Here is a 16,060-nt window from a genome sequence, read left to right on the forward strand (position 1 = left end):
TAAAAGGGCAGGGGCTCTGGCGCAAAATAGCCCAGACACAGTGAACAGCGCTCACAGGACGGCGGGTTGATTCACTGAAACCCGAGGGGCTCTTTAATAAATGTACACGGCGAAGGGGTATCTGGGATCCAGGGCCGCACGATCCAGATCTGGCGGTCCGGATTAGATCGCCATTAAATGAAGAGGTATGCGGTCATGGCCACTGGATCAAAGATCAAGGGTAGGGATTTAATGAAGCCGATATCCACCCGTGGCCCTCGGATTCCCGATCTGCGCCCACGATTTAAAACAGCATGACACTAACGCTATCCGTCCGATCTCATCACAACGGCTCCGATCCAAACGCGTGAAGGGGTATCCCTACGATCTAATCTCGACCGTTACCTAAGGATCCGGCGGTCACGGACCCGTCTTCCCCAACCGAGCCAACGCACGGCAGTGCCGCCATTCCCACCCGGCGAACCCACACCGGAGTGACATTCACCTACCCCGCTAGTAAATAATTCGCGCTCAGAATCTCACAGAACCAAATTCGCCCCTAACCGAGTTGACTGGCATGGGTTTTATCTCGGGTTGCGGTCGCGGCGACCCAGTCGTCCACGGTTCGTGGCCATGGTTTAATCACGGCGGTGCCAAGCTGTCCGGCTCACAGGGTGTCTAATTTCTACACGGCGATGGACTAGGGAGTGTGGTACGGACACGAGTAAGGTGCGGGTTGCTCACCGAATTCGCGTCGAGGTGGGTGCCGGTTTCCGCGCGGTAGGCGAAGAAGCACGTCGACGGCGAGGAATTAACGGTCCGCTGCAGGTGCTCCTTGCCAACGGATGGTTCCTACACGTGTGGCGGGGGCGTGTGGAGTAGCAGGCCAATTCACCGTGGCCGATAATCCGACCAAGGCCCGATTCAACGGTGGCGGCGCGGCACCAAGCTAGCGGCAGAACTTCCCTCTCCCAGAACCGGGTTTTCACTGGCGCCAGAGGGATTTAAGGGTTGGGTTTGGCTCGCAGCGCGAGTTGCCCAGGCCTAAATACCCAAGGCAAAGCCGCAACGGCATCACCGGGATCATGGGCACGGTGAGGTCGGCCATGCGGGTCTTGCGCGAGGTGGTTCTGACCGCGCGTGGAAGTAGCTGACAAGCCGGCCCGCGTAACAGTGCAACAGAAGAGCGCACGGCGCAGCGGTGGTGTAGCTGAGCGGTGGGCCCCGCGTGTCGGTGTAATGATGAATGAGCTGGGCTGCGCGAAGGTAACGACAGGTGGGCCGAAATGGAGCGCCAGGGCCCAGGTGGGTTCTTTTCCCTTTTCCTTTTTTTTCTGTTTTCTTTAATTGTTTTGAATCCAAATTTGAATTTGAATGTGAGTTTCTCTTTTGAGTCCATTATACAAATTCACACTCTAATGTTGGAATAATGTATTTTCATTTACATATTTTTATCCTTACATTATTTATTTCCTTCTCTTTCCTAGTTTCAAGAATTTCTTTTAGGTTCAAAATTCCCTTTTTTGGTCTTTAATATTTTCTTGTCACAAAATGCACACAAAATAAAATGTTCAGCATGATGCATAATTTTAATGGCATATATTCTTTTATTAATTATTTGCTTTTGAATTTAGTGTTCACATGTGATGATGCATAAAGGTAAAACTCACATAAAGAGAAATTGCTCCCCTATTGGTATTATTTCTAGCAATTTACAAAGTGGGTGTTACATGGTCGCCACCAGTATCTGGCGGTCGTTGAGCTTTTGTTGTCTTTTGTTCTCCTGCGACCCGTGTCCGCCGAAGATGACGTTGACCTCCCTGTCAATGCACGGGAAAGCTCCTCCTCCTCCCTCCTCCTGCTGACGGGGTTGTCGTGGTTCATCTGGTCCTCCCCTCGGCGGAGGAGGAGGTAGAGGTTGGAAGGGTCGGTCGTGCCCGACGGAGTGCTTGAAGTCCCGACAGTTACGAAGAGTGTGACACATGTCTTTGTGGTACGGGCAATGGGCGTCGAGGATGTCGTCCAGCGTGCGCTCGCCTCCGCGAGGTCCTCCTCGGGCGCGAGAGGCAGGTGGTCCGGCGGCGTGCACTTCTTCGCGAGGCCTCTTCTCCCAGCGCTTGTCGGGTTGCGGGTTCGTGTCACGTCGTGGTGCCGCCGGTGCGGGCTTTGCTCCTCCGATGAGGTCCTGGGCCCGTTCGTCGGCGGTGATGTAGAGATCAGCTTCCCGGAACAGCTCCTCGGAGGTAGTCGGTGCCTTCTGTAATATGGCTCGGACGAAGGCCGAGTCATTGGATCCTCTGTAGAAGTCCTCGATCACGGCCGCTTCCGTGACCTCGGGAATACGATTTCTCATGGTCTGGAACCTTTTAAGGTACGACCGGAGAGTTTCGTCCCCCTGGCGCTTGATGGATTTGAGGTCCCATGGTTGTGCTGGTTTGTCGGAGAGGGATTGGAAATTGGCGGTGAAGCGTCGACTGAAGTCGCTCCAGCCGTCGATGCAGTGTCGGGGTAGATGTCGCAGCCATTGCAGTGCGTCTTGCCCAAAGACAATGGGTAAGTACGCGGTCATCACGTCTTCGGACGCCCCGGCAGCTCGAGCAGCGGTGGTGTAGACGGCTAGCCAACCCCCTGGATCCTGCTTAGGTTCATATTTGTCGATATTGGATACCTTGAAGTTGGGAGGCCATTGGATGGCCCTAAGGCGCGGAGTAAGAGCAGACACTCCGCATGTGTCCTCCTGTCGTCGGGGATGATGTCTGTCCCGGGGAGGGGAGTAGTTGTCGTGGTTCCTCGACCGTCCCCGGGTAGTACCGCCAGTTGAGGCCGTCGCCGACTCAGTTCTGGTGGCCTGGCTCCGAGCTGGGATGCCATGATCCCTGTCGTACTCCTCCTGGCGGCGGATCTCGTTCTCATGCAGTCGTTCACGTGAAGCATTGATGGAGCTTCGCGCGTCTCGGCGACTGTTGATGGCGTGTCGTAGATCGTTCGGCGGGTGAGCAAGTGGTAGAAGATGGTTGGCTGCCTGGGTGAACAGTCGTCGGTAGCCCTCGGCGTCGGGAGTCCGAGGGAGTCCATTAGCTATCCGAGCTAGTACTCCTCCAACTTCGCTCGGCGTGTTCATGGCTCGGGCGAAGTCGGGATTCAGGTTGCGCCCGAAGAATGGATTCTCCCGGCGTTGTCTTGCTCGGCTTGTTCTTGAGCCTGGCGGCGATCACGTCGTCGGGAGTTCCTTCGTTCCCTAAAGACGCGTTCTTCCGGAGTTTCTCCCATCTCTGAGACCTCGTCTCGCGAGACAGGTTGCTCTGGATTCCGTTCTCCGGCTTGGTGATGTCTCCGGATGTTTCGGCGCCGATTTCTTCGTCGACGGGATTCTCGCTGAGGTGGTTCCTCTCCGGGTGCGGTCGGCTCGTCGTCAGAGACGGGAGGCAACTCCACTCTTCCGATGAAGAGAACGTCGGGGTAGAATGGCGTGGCAGTCGTGGCGATCTTTTTTCGGAGAGTTGAGGGTAATGCTTCCCCAGTATTTTCGGAGTTTGTTGAAGGAGGCTTTCTTCCCGGCGGATCTGCAACGCGGTGTAGAATTCCCTTTTCGTCGGCTATGGATGAGATCGTTCCAAAGCAGAACATGGATCCAGGACGAAAGGTGATCTTGCTGTGGAAGGTGACAGCCATTGAGCTAGCTTGGATCGTCGACACACCCCCTACCTGGCGCGCCAGCTGTCGGTGTTTTGGGTCCGACCGCACACCCGGGGTTGCCCCTCAAGGTGTTTTTAGGAGTAGGACGGTGTCGACGACTGTAGCAAAATGGTTCGTGCCAGTTGCACGAGGGACAGTGGACAATGTTTACAGGTTCGGGCCACTTAGAGATGCGTAACACCCTACGTCCTGGTGATTTTGCTTGGTGAATGAGGCTACAAGAGAGCTCTCTGAATTGAGAATGCAGAGAGTTGAAGTGGATGGCTAAGTAATAGGGTCGATCGTTCTGAAGGGGTGCCCCCTAGGCCTTATATACTCGACCGTGGGGCAATACACGTGGATATGATAACAATGCGTAGCTAAAGGATCGGCAATCGTTTGAGTTTATCTCCATGTAATTCCGCCGACCTATCCTCGCGTGGCTCCGTTGCATGGGGGCTCCGGCGCGGGAAAGTCGGATCTCTGTTGTGGTCGCTCTTTCGACGCTGTGGTCCGTCCAGGTTTGCACCAATCCGGCCTCGTGTCAACCTGCTTTGTTGATTGTTCCTCCCCAGGCCCACGAAAGAATGGCCTTACAATTTATTGGGCCCTTGGGCCTTTCGTGGGGTCTTTTACTCTTTTAGTGGACCCGGGGGATATCTGTCCCCCACATCGATGAACTAATTTTCCCTTGAATCCCCAAGAAGACGAGTTTTTAGGAAGCAAGGGGAGATATACCCTAGGAGGGAAACCTCTGCACATAACTAAATATCTTATTCAAATTACATCCCTTAGATTCCTCCACCTGGGAAAAGACATGTATCCCAAGGGGATTTGAGTTGTCCAAAATAGCCTTGAATGAATTAAATTCTCATCTGATAGATCATCAATCACCTCGAACAAGCTGGTTGAAAATCAATAATATTTGAACTGGTTTTTCAGTTCTCATCACGGGGAGGCACCAAGTTGAAGTCATTGATCGTCACTAAACATCACCGAGGTACATCTAAGAGTGGTAATGGGCTCTAAATTTTACACAATAAAATTTAAGAATCGAATTAAATTAGAATCGAGTTCTACTTTTGAACTAAAATTAATTAAGAACTCAAACGAATTGTGAAGAAACATTTGGATCATGATCCATCATTATCACCCCTGCTTACATCTAATGCAACTTTAATTGATTTATTAGAACATGCCACAAATAAGATTAATTTAGAGCCTGTTTGGCAGGGCTTCGACTGGCTTTTCTATGAGAAAAAAGCCAGAGCTCTGTCAAACACCTTTTTAAAAACGGCTCACTACGAAAAGCACCTAAAAGCTAGAGTCATTTTTGTACTACGGAGAAGAAGCCACGCATAGTTGCTTCACCGGCTCTGGCTCTGGCTCTGGCTCTGATAGTTTAATGTAGAGAAATGACTCTGGCTCTAAGCAATTTGTGAAATGGCTTTAGCTCTAACAAAAAAGCTATTTTTTAGAAAAAGTCAGAGATGTTTTTGGTCAAGTGAGAGCCGTGCCAAATGGACCTTTAGTAGAGCTCCTTTCTAAGCTCTAGCTCTGGCTCCTCCAAGAAATTCCTACAAATGTTTTGTAGGTGGAACCATGAAAAATAGAGAAGCTGGTACCATTATGACTCCTGCCCAAAAAAAAACCTGTCAAACACACGTACATACTTCGTCAAAAAGCATATGAGCATCATGGCAGCACACACCACCAGTCAGCTCGTTTGACATGCATGCATGGATATGCATGTACATGGGTACCAGACTTCCACCCCCACTCGCGCCAGCTATATAGTTTAGCGTGTATATATACATCTACAATTGTCGTGGAAGACTAGAAGGGACTAGCTGAAATTCTATATATGTGGGTTGCTCTAACTTGGTGAGCTACATTTATAGGGTCGATCGTGGGGAACCGCTTTTCGAAGTGGAGGTCGCAGTACCGTGCGCAGTGCACTACAGTAAACGAGAAAATTTCCGACGGCTAAAACCCTCGGACATAAGAACTAAACCGTCGGAGATAAGCTATGTCCGACGGCAGTAACTTATCTCCGACGGTTTTAAGCCGTCGGAGTTAACGCGTCGGAAATAGCGTTATGTCCGACGGCTGCCGTCGGACATAAACTATGTCCGACGGCCCTATCGAACCGTCGGAGATAAGGCGGAGTAACCGTTTTAACCGCTGTCTGGGCCCACAACTGCTATGTCCGACGGTTAAAGCCGTCGGACATAACATACAGCATATGTCCGACGGCTTAAAGCCGTCGGACATAACATACAGCATATGTCCGACGGCTTTAAACCGTCGGACATAACATACAGCATATGTCCGACGGCTTACACTAAAGCCGTCGGACATAACGTTTTGCAGAAATTGCACAAAAATCTGAATTTTAAAAAATCTGACATTTGCAAATACAAAACAGAATTCATACACATATACACATTCACATTAACAAATATACTCACATAAGTATACACATTCACAAATATAATCACATAAGCATTCACATTCACAAAATTTAACATAACAACATAGTTCCAAATGGTTGCAATAAGTGTTTACATAAACATAGTTGTCCAAACTCCAAAATGAACATTATTCGACGGGTAGGCTTTCACATGAAAGGTTTCAAGAAGTGTTTTACATCAGTATCACTCATATCCATCGCCACCTCCTCCGGCTGGACTATGCGTGCTGAAAAGATTGTTCACCCACGAATGTGTTGGGTCGTCCTGACCAGACCCATCTCCAGGTGCGGCAACTGAAGCGGGTGGTGTCTGAAATCCCTATAACACAAGCACATGAAATAGTAACCACTCAATTGTTCATTTAAACACATAAGACATCTATGAACATGTCACACACGCATATGTGTACATACCATAGGGAATTGTGACGGAGGCGGAGGCGGTGGTGGAGGCGCCAACATTGGCATTGGCAGTGCAAACTCCGGAGGCGGCATCCCATATGTCGGCATAGGGACGCCCGCTTGTTGGGCTAGTTGCTACAAATTATATACAAGTCATTGTTGAGCTAATAAGATACACATCAAGTGTTTTGCAAAATAAGCTACAAAATGTTACTTCAGCTTACCGAGAGAAGAGCTTGATTTTGGGCCTGGAGGTTTGCATAATACTCGTCCCTCTTCTTCTGGTACTCGGCTTGTTGCCTCTGGTACTCAGATTGTTGCCTCTGGTACTCCAATTGTTCCCTCAAGACTGATTGATGGTACTCTGCCTGTTGACGCAACACTGCCATCTCTATGTCGTGGGCGGATGATCGTGAACGGGACGACTGTGAAGACGACGATGTGGACTGTCGTCCACGGCGTCTTAGCTCTCTGGAATCAATCGTAGAATCAAAAATACCCAACCTACAAGAGTGAACCATGCACTTAGTATAGTAACTCATGCCTTAGTTGAATCGCAAGCATATGATGCCAATTTTGTAATCCAAATTAAATAATCTCACCGTCCGTGGGCTTGTCCTCCTCCGCTAGCATATGCTGCCTGAGGGTCGATTGGGTGGCTCCTCCAATCGTACTCCTGCCCATGGCGTTGAACCATCTCCTCCCCATACGAAGCCTGGAGGCAAACAATATCAAATATAAGTGCATAACCCCTATATATGCCCTTGCAAACAATATCAAACACATAATAGAGTATCAAAAACTCACTAGACGGTCGGTGGCCGTCTGAGTGCATAACACATCAGGATTCTGAGGATCAGAACCCCTATGCCCTTGCATATACACCTCCACATCCGTGGGCGTACGACCGGATTTGACTTCCAGTACATAAAAGTTACAATGACACATTTCTATGTAATTCAAAAGTTACAACAAACTGTGACTTACCATTCGCTTAGCCAAGCGCACATGACCATCACCACCGTAGTTGTGGAACGACTCGGTCCCACGGTTTCCCCTGTTCCTTTCGGAAATGGCACGAAACTCAGGGGAAGCCCACCATCTGCACAATGCCCGATAACCCTCCGATCGGGTGGCCATCCACGGCACCGACACCTACATGAAATTTTTTAAATAAAGCAAGCAAATACATGGCTTCGTGCGATTTGAGAGGCAAGAACCTGTTTACCTCTAGGTATTGCTCCTCCGTCAAGTAAATTGATGACCACTCGGCCTTGGTATTTGGCATCGGTCGATCATCAGCATTTGCTCTGTACCATGCCTTTATAGCCTGAATTCGTGCATAGTACATTGCATCTGCAACGACATCGTTCGCGTTATACTCAAACACGTAACGAGCGTTCATATCATATGATCCATCGTCCGGCAACTTGTACCGTTTCTGCAAAAAAAATTAGTGTTATCATAAAAGCAAACATGTATGGAATAACTAAAATAGTATAAATAATTCATACCCAGAATGCATCCCAAACTAGTGCCTGTGTGTTGCCAAACGTTCTACAGACACCATAGCGATAATGCTCCCAAGTGGTGGCGGGGACAGACTCGCCAGTAGGCAAAGTCACAACACCAGGCCAGTGCAGACGAACAAGATTACCAAGGACCATGTTCACCTGCCTGTAGTGTCCTGTGCCTGTGAACGAGTCGTCGATCCAAGACCTGGAAATAGTATACACAATGTGGAAATTAAAACATAACTTTCAATAACATTTAAGCAAAGACATGTCACTCACTTTCCACTAGGCTTTATCAAAACCCGAGATTCGGGTGGAAGCTCTGGAGGTGGTCCAACAAAATGCAGCTTCCTCATTCTCCTAACTCGAGAAGTTCCAGACCCAGCTGCGGAATCTCCACCAGCCCCAGAATCCCCAGCATCGTCTCCAGCATCATCTCCACCATCATCTCCACCATCATCTTCAACATCATCTCTTGCATGATCCTCTACCACTGGTTCCTCAATTTCAGCATCCTATGAAACAAATACCTTACATCATACAATATTAAGTAACTCAAATAATGTAATTTAACAACTAACTTACATCTTGTGGAGGCAAATGTTCTGCCAGCGCTCTCCGTCTGCTCATGGTAGAACCTGAGCCCTGAAAAACTGAATCCTCACCCCTCGAGCTGCTCCTCGAGCTACTCCTCGTCCCAAGCAAACTACGAGCAAAAGACTTCATTTTCTTTGACATCCTATTTTAACAACAACAAGTTAGTACATAAATCGACAATAAAATATGCAACAAAATCATAAAATATGCAATAAAATAATAAAATATGCAATAAAATCATGTTCCATACTCGTCAATCGTAATCGTAATCAAAATCAGGATCTAGTTGCTTTCGTCGATTTAATGGACGCCAAGTAGCTTTCTTCTTTCTCGTCACTCGTTTTCGTTTTGGAGGAACCTCTACATCATTTTGATCACCTAATAAAGATTCTTCCATCATTTCAGTTTGTACATTAAACGTGCTTGTAAGTTCTTCGTCTTGGAAAATCTCAGCAGCCCCCACTTCGTGCTCGATTTGACTTTCAACATAACCAGCATCACCAGGAGCATATAGTCGTTCACGAGGATTAACTTTGTACACTACCCTCCAATCAACCAAACCCTTTTTCTTAGATGGATATGTCATATAATACACCTGCTCGCATTGGTGGGCAAGGATTATAGTGTCGTGGCCTTTTAATCTGTCGTTGTGTTTGACTTCCACCATGCCATATTGATTTTCTCGCGTTGAGTTTGGAGAAAACCAATCACAATCAAAGAACACCACTTTGAGTTGTTTATCTCCAAAAAACTTGTACTCGATTATATCATTAATGACTCCATAATAATTAGTCACCTTCCCTTCATCGTCGACAGCTCTAGTTACAACTCCGGAATTTGTCGTGGCTGCTAGAGGATGATCATCTTCGAACCTTGTGGAACGGAATCTAAAACCATTGACATCATACCGACCATAACATCTGCCAGTTACTGCTCCTAGGGATAATTGTCGAAGGTCCGGGTGTATATTGTCATTTTTATCTACATAATCTCGAAACCAACACAAGAAATTAAGTCCCCCATCTTTTCCCTCTCGACGAATCTGGTCACGTTCACAGCCAGAGATGCAATTTTGAGAATCAAATTCCCTGTTAGTACAAGGAAACAAACATTTTAGTCTCACAACAAAAATTCTAGCGGCAATGACTAAAATAAAGTTTACACTTACAGGAGAAACTGACTCATCTCTTCCATGTTGTTATACATGTAGAGTAAAGCAGTCTTCCATTCGTCGTTGGTGAAACAGTATGTTGTGCTGGGTCCTACAGTTTTGCCCCTCCATTGAAAAATTTCAATATCACTGATAGGGGGCTCGTCGACATGATACCGCAACGTATGGGCATTGACATTGTGTTCCTCTGCAAAGTACAGGCCCGTGAACGATGCTATCTCTTTATATTTGAATTCTTCAGCGATGCACCCTTCAACTCGTCTCTTATTACCAACCATTGCACGTAGCTTCTTTAGTGTCCTTTCGATGTGATACATCCATCTATATTGCACAGGACCTCCTACCTTAGCTTCGTATGGTAGGTGAACAAGTAGATGTTGCATCGGATTGAAGAAACCTGGTGGAAATAGTTTTTCAAGTTTGCATACCAAAATCGGTATTTGTTGCTCAAGCTTCTCCATCATCTCTTTCTTTATTTCTTTGGCACAAAGATGTCTATAAAAGTAGCTTAGCTCCGCTAATGCTTTCCATACATCATTTTTTACAAAACCACGAAACATAACAGGAAGGAGTCTTTCCATTATTATGTGGTAGTCATGACTCTTCAACCCAGAAAACTTGCCCGTCTTCAAATTCATAGACCTTCTAAAGCCCGCGGCGTAACCATCTGGGAACTTTAAGTTTTTCAACCATTTCATCAATTGTTTCTTCCTTTTAGGTTTAATACTGAAAGGAGCACGTGGCTTCTTCTGATTCTCTCCTATCTCCATAGTTGGTCTTCTACAAATTAAGGCCAAGTCTTTCCTTGCCTTAGGGTTGTCTTTTGTTTTGTCAGTGATATTCATGCAAGTGCTGATAATGCTTTCACCCATATTTCGTTCCTGGTGCATGACATCAATGTTATGCATTAGAATCAAGGCTTTCATATAAGGGAGTTCCCATAGACCACATTTGTGAGTCCAATTATGCTCGGTTCCATAACCTTCAAAACGATTTCCATGTTCGTTTAGTTTCAAATCATTAAGTCTCGCGAGAATCTCTGGACCACTTAGACGCTTGGGTGGTCCCCTCGTCACAATCGTGTCCTTTTTAAAAGCGTTCCTATCGAACCTGAACGGGTGATCCTCTGGCAAAAAACATCTATGGCAATCGAAGTAACATATCTTTCCACCAAACTTTAGTCGAAAGCATGAAGTGTCTTCAACGCATATCGGACATGTCAAAATCCCATGACAACTCCATCCAGCAAAGATACCATAAGCCATAAAATCATGAATAGACCATAAAAACGCGGCTCTCAGGTTGAACTTCTGTTTCTTGTAACAATCGTACGCCTCGACTCCTTCCCACAAAATTTTCAATTCTTCAATCAGGGGCCTCATCATCACATCGATCTTTGTTCCAGGATGATCCGGACCAGGTATTACAAGACACAAGAAAATAAATTCATATTTCATGCAAAGAGCTGGTGGAAGGTTGTATGGAACAGCAAAGACGGGCCAACATGAGTACGACGTTGCAGTTAGATTGAATGGCGAGAAACCATCTGTTGCCAAACCGAAGCGAACATTCCTCACTTCATCAGCAAAGCTGGAATCAAAAGCATCTAGTGCCTTCCATGCATCTGTATCAGCTGGGTGCACCATGACATTTCGATTCTCACGTACCCCTTCTTTGTGCCACCTCATGTGTCTGGCTGTATTCTTGGAGATGAACAAACGTTTCAACCGAGGTATAAGAGGCATGTAACGAAGCTGCTTACGTGCAATCTTCGTAGTCACGGTCAAACCATCGTCGTTTTCAACCTCAACGAATCTACGCTCACCACATACAGTACACTCCTTCTCACCTGCGGTCTCCTTCCAGAAAAGCATACAATTATTTTCACAGACATCGATTTTTTCGTAGTCCATACCGAGGCCAGATAACAGTTTTTTAGACTGATACATGTCCTTTGGCATCTTGTGATTCTCCAGAAGTACATCACTGATCAAGTTCAAAAGTTCCTTGTAACAGTTGTTTGAGAATGCAAACTTAGACTTAATAGCCATAAGTCGAGTCACAAATACAAGGACGGTCACTTTTGTGTGCTCATGCAATGGCTCTTCGGCAGCTTTAAGGAGCTCGAAGAACTTCTGAACCTCAGGTGTAGCTGGATCCTCAAACTCGGTGGGTTGACCGGGGTTCTCCGAATCGACGATTAGAAGCTCATGGCGTACATCGTCAAGCATCTCTTCCATCCTATCGTAGTCCTCCTCTTCATGTGACTGAACTTCCGATACAGTACGAGGAGGTGGGTCCTCACCGTGGTGCACCCACACCTCATAGCCTGGCATATAACCGTTCTTGCAAATATGTATAGACATAGTCCTCCTGTCAAGGAAATTAATGTTCCGACACTTGCTACAAGGGCACCTAACATCAGTTCCAGTCTCTGACCGAGCAAAAGCATGGCCGAGAAAAGCATCAGTCTTGGCAACCCACTCACTTGATAGAGCACCTCTTTTCTTCCAACCTTCATACATCCATCGACGATTCTCCTCCATACTAGATACGAGACGTTAACTTAATTAGATAAGTAATGCACGGACCATCCGTTTTTACGAAGAAATCATGCCCCTACATCTGTAGGAAAGGATAGGTCCTAAACCCACCCAGGAGTGACCGACGAGGCCGTGTTTATGACAAGACATGTGGTCGTGCGAAATTTCGGCAGCATAACCCCGCTGTTCTCCAATCGCACGCCTAAAAATGGTGCAATTGGAGAACAGAGAGGTTATGCTGCCGAAACTAAGCAGGAGCACATGCTTTTGTCATAAACACGGACTCTGTCGGTCACCCCGAGGCTGTCCAATAAAGGGACAATTCCGGCCCAACATACCTCACATGCGTCGCTTGTAAGGTGTGTTGGGCCGAAACGGGTGACGCCTAGGTTTCGTTTGTTCACACTACGATACACTATGATTAACTATAATCATCGTGCATTATTAAATAATTAAACTAATAAACCACAATACAATATTACATACGAAATAACATTGTTATAGATGACAAATCATATAAAATGACCTTATTTCCGAGGGCATAATAATTACCCTCGGAAATTAAAAATTTAAATTATCTAAAGTACCACTAAATAAACTAAAACAAGCTACTTTAATTACGTAATCAAATTTTGGCCGTCGGACATAACAAACTAAACAATCAAATGCATTCATACATACAATTATAATCAAATACATTAATACAAGCATACAATTTTAATAAACAAAATTGCTAATTAAGTATACTCACTTAATTAGCGGGCGTGGGGAGCCGGCCGGCCGGCGATGGGCGCACTGGCGGGCGGCGGGCGCACGGGGCAGTTGGCCGGAGCACGGCACGGCGGGCGGAGCACGGGCTTGGCGGTGGGAGCACGAGCGTGGCGGTGGGTGCCGGAGCACGAGCGTGGTGGCGGCCGGAGCACGAGCTCGAGGCGGTGGCGGCCGGACCAAGGGGCGGCGGCGGCCGGAGCACGAGCTTGGCGGCGGGCGGGACGGCGACCGAGCGCGACGAGCGTGGCGGCGACGGCGTGCTCGGGACGGCGGCGGCGGCAGAGAGAGAGAAACAGCCGGTGAAAATGAAGGCGCGCGGGTCGGATCCGCGCGTTAAAAAGCCTTATGTCCGACGGCTAGGTACGCGGCCGTCGGAGATAACCTTAACTCCGACGGCTCTGTACGAGGCCGTCGGAGATAAGGCCTATGTACGAGGGCCGGTTGTGGCCGTCGGACATAACCTTATCTCCGACGGCCTCGTACAGAGCCGTCGGAGATAAGGCGGCCGTCGGATGTTTGTTAGTTTACTGTAGTGGTGGTAGCCTGTTGGGGGACGGAAGACGGAGTGACGGAAGCCAGCGGGCGATCGAGGACGAGCTAGTCCACAGGGCGCGCGTCAGCTGGGTCAACCGGCGTGGTGCCTGTGGTGCGTGGTCGCCATTAATCGATGACCGACCCGGCGCCCGCCGGCAGCTAGCGTTGTGTTCAGCTAGTCCGCTGTCCGCCCGGGCTTGGTGGCTTCACCCTCCAACGACGGATCAAACACGACGAGGCGGTACGTCCCCGTCCGCGCGGATGCGCGTAAACGCTAAAAGCAAACCTGAAAAAAAAAGAAAACTTATTTTAGTTGACACTCCCTCAGTCCCATGATATAAGTTGTAACCACTTATGATTCAAGAACCAAAAAATATATTTAATTTTTCCTATCAATACTAGTGCTACTGCATCGATATATGTACCACTAGAGAGAGAGTGTGCCTTATTGCAAGTCGCCTAAAGGGGGTGAATAGACGAAATCTAAAAATTATAAACTTTGAACATGCATTATGTCCGGGGTTAGCGTTAGAAATAATTCGGAGTGTGGAAGATAGTTCTCCTTGCTATGAGTTGCTTAATTAATGCGGATAACTTTGGGAGCCAACTCAAATCAATATGAGCAAGGGAACTTTTAGAGAGATGAAGGGAGGGGAAACAAATCGAGTGGAGATCAACACAAATAAACATGGCGATTTGTTTATCGATGTTCGGTTCTAAAGAACCTAGTCCCCGTTGTCGGCGTTTCGAGACCGGGGGGTCCCTGAGCCGACGAGTGAAGTGTCGCTGCGTGCCCCAGCCTAGATGGGTCGACGCGAGGCCGAGCGCGAAGGGGGGAAGTGAGGTGGCCGAAGATGGGCGTGGGAGAGGTGGAAATCCCGCGGCCTTCGTGTTCGTCCCGCGCCCAGGTCGGGTGCGCTTGCAGTAGGGGGTTACAAGCGTCCACACGGGGGAAGGAGCGAGTGGCCTCACGCGAGCGCCCGTCTCGTCCTCGTCCCCGTGCGGCCCACCCTCTCTAAGAGGGCCCTGGTCCTTCCTTTTATAGGCGTAAGGAGAGGATCCAGGTGTACAATGGGGGGGTGTAGCAGAGTGCTACGTGTCTAGCGGAGGGGAGCTAGCGCCCTAAGTACACGCCATCGTGGCGGCCGGAGAGATTTTGGCGCCCGGTTTGTGTGATGTCGTGGCCGTCGGAGGAGCGCTGGAGCCTGCTCGAGGGACAGCTGTCGGGGCCGTCGAGTCCTTGCTGACGTCCTCTTGCTTCCGTAAGGGGGCCGAGAGCCGCCATCGTCTGGGAGCGTGCGGGGCGCCATCATCGCCTATCTGGCGGAGTGAGCCAGATGGGACGCTGGTCTTGTTCCCCGTAGCCTGAGTCAGCTTGGAGTAGGGTAATGATGGCGCCTCCTGTTGACGTGGCTGGTCCGCGCCCTAGGTTGGGTGATGTGGAGGCTCCTCCGAGGTCGAGGTCGAGTCCGTCTTCCGTGGCCGAGGCCGAGTCCGAGCCCCTAGGTCGGGCGAGGCGGAGGCCGTTGGCTGAGGCCAGGGCGGAATTTGAGTCCTGGGGTCGGGCGAAGCGGAGTTCATCGTCTTCTGGGGCTGAGCCCAAGTCCGAGCCCTGGGTCGGGCAGAGCGGAGTTCGCCGTCTTCCGGGGCTTTGCCCGAGTCCGAGCCCTGGGTCAGGCGGAGCGGAGTTCGCCGTCTTCCGGGGCTTAGCCCGAGTCCGAGCCCTGGGTCGGGCGGAGCGGAGTTCGCCGTCTTCCGGGGCTTTGCCCGAGTCCGAGCCCTGGGTCGGGCGGAGCGGAGTTCGCCGTCTTCCGGGGCTTAGCCCGAGTCCGAGCCCTGGGTCGGGCGGAGCGGAGTTCGCCGTCTTCCGGGGCTTAGCCTGAGTCCGAGCCCTGGGTCGGGCGGAGCGGAGTTCGCCGTCTTTCGGGGCTTAGCCCGAGTCCGAGCCCTGGGTCGGGCGGAGCGGAGTTTCCTATGGTGTGCGGCCGGGCCTGACTGCCTGTCAGCCTCACTCTGTCAAGTGGCACCACAGTCGGAGCGGCGCAGGCGGCGCTGTCTTTTTGTCAGACCGGCCAGTGGAGCGGCGAAGTGACGGCGGTCACTTCGGCTCTGTCAGCTGAGGGGCGCGCGTCAGGATAAAGGTGTTAGGCCACCTTTGCATTAAATGCTCCTGCGATTTGGTCGGGGTTGCTTCTTGGCGAAGACAGGGCCTCGGGCGAGCCGGGAACGTGTTCGCCGCTGGAGGGGGGGCCTCGGGCGAGGCGGAGATCCTACGGGGTCGGCTGCCCTTGTCCGAGGCTAGGCTCGGGCGAGGCGTGATCGAGTCCCTCGAATGGGCTGATCTCTGACTTGATCGCACCCATCAGGCCTTTGCAGCTTTATGTTGATGGGGGTTACCAGC

The 16,060-nt window shown here is 49.5% G+C and overlaps 1 long non-coding RNA gene across 1 annotated transcript; it reads right to left on the reverse strand.

Moving 5' to 3' along the window:
* Positions 1–6,108: 6,108 nt before the first annotated feature.
* On the reverse strand, positions 6,109–6,604 carry LOC109939232 (uncharacterized). Its single transcript, XR_002264234.3, has 2 exons — positions 6,542–6,604; positions 6,109–6,446 (listed from the first exon to the last, which is right to left on the reverse strand). It is a non-coding gene; the product is annotated as an uncharacterized lncRNA (long non-coding RNA).
* Between the last annotated feature and the right edge of the window lie 9,456 nt (positions 6,605–16,060).

This window comes from Zea mays, chromosome 8, assembly GCF_902167145.1.
Source record: "Zea mays cultivar B73 chromosome 8, Zm-B73-REFERENCE-NAM-5.0, whole genome shotgun sequence".
Taxonomy (NCBI): Eukaryota; Viridiplantae; Streptophyta; class Magnoliopsida; order Poales; family Poaceae; genus Zea; species Zea mays.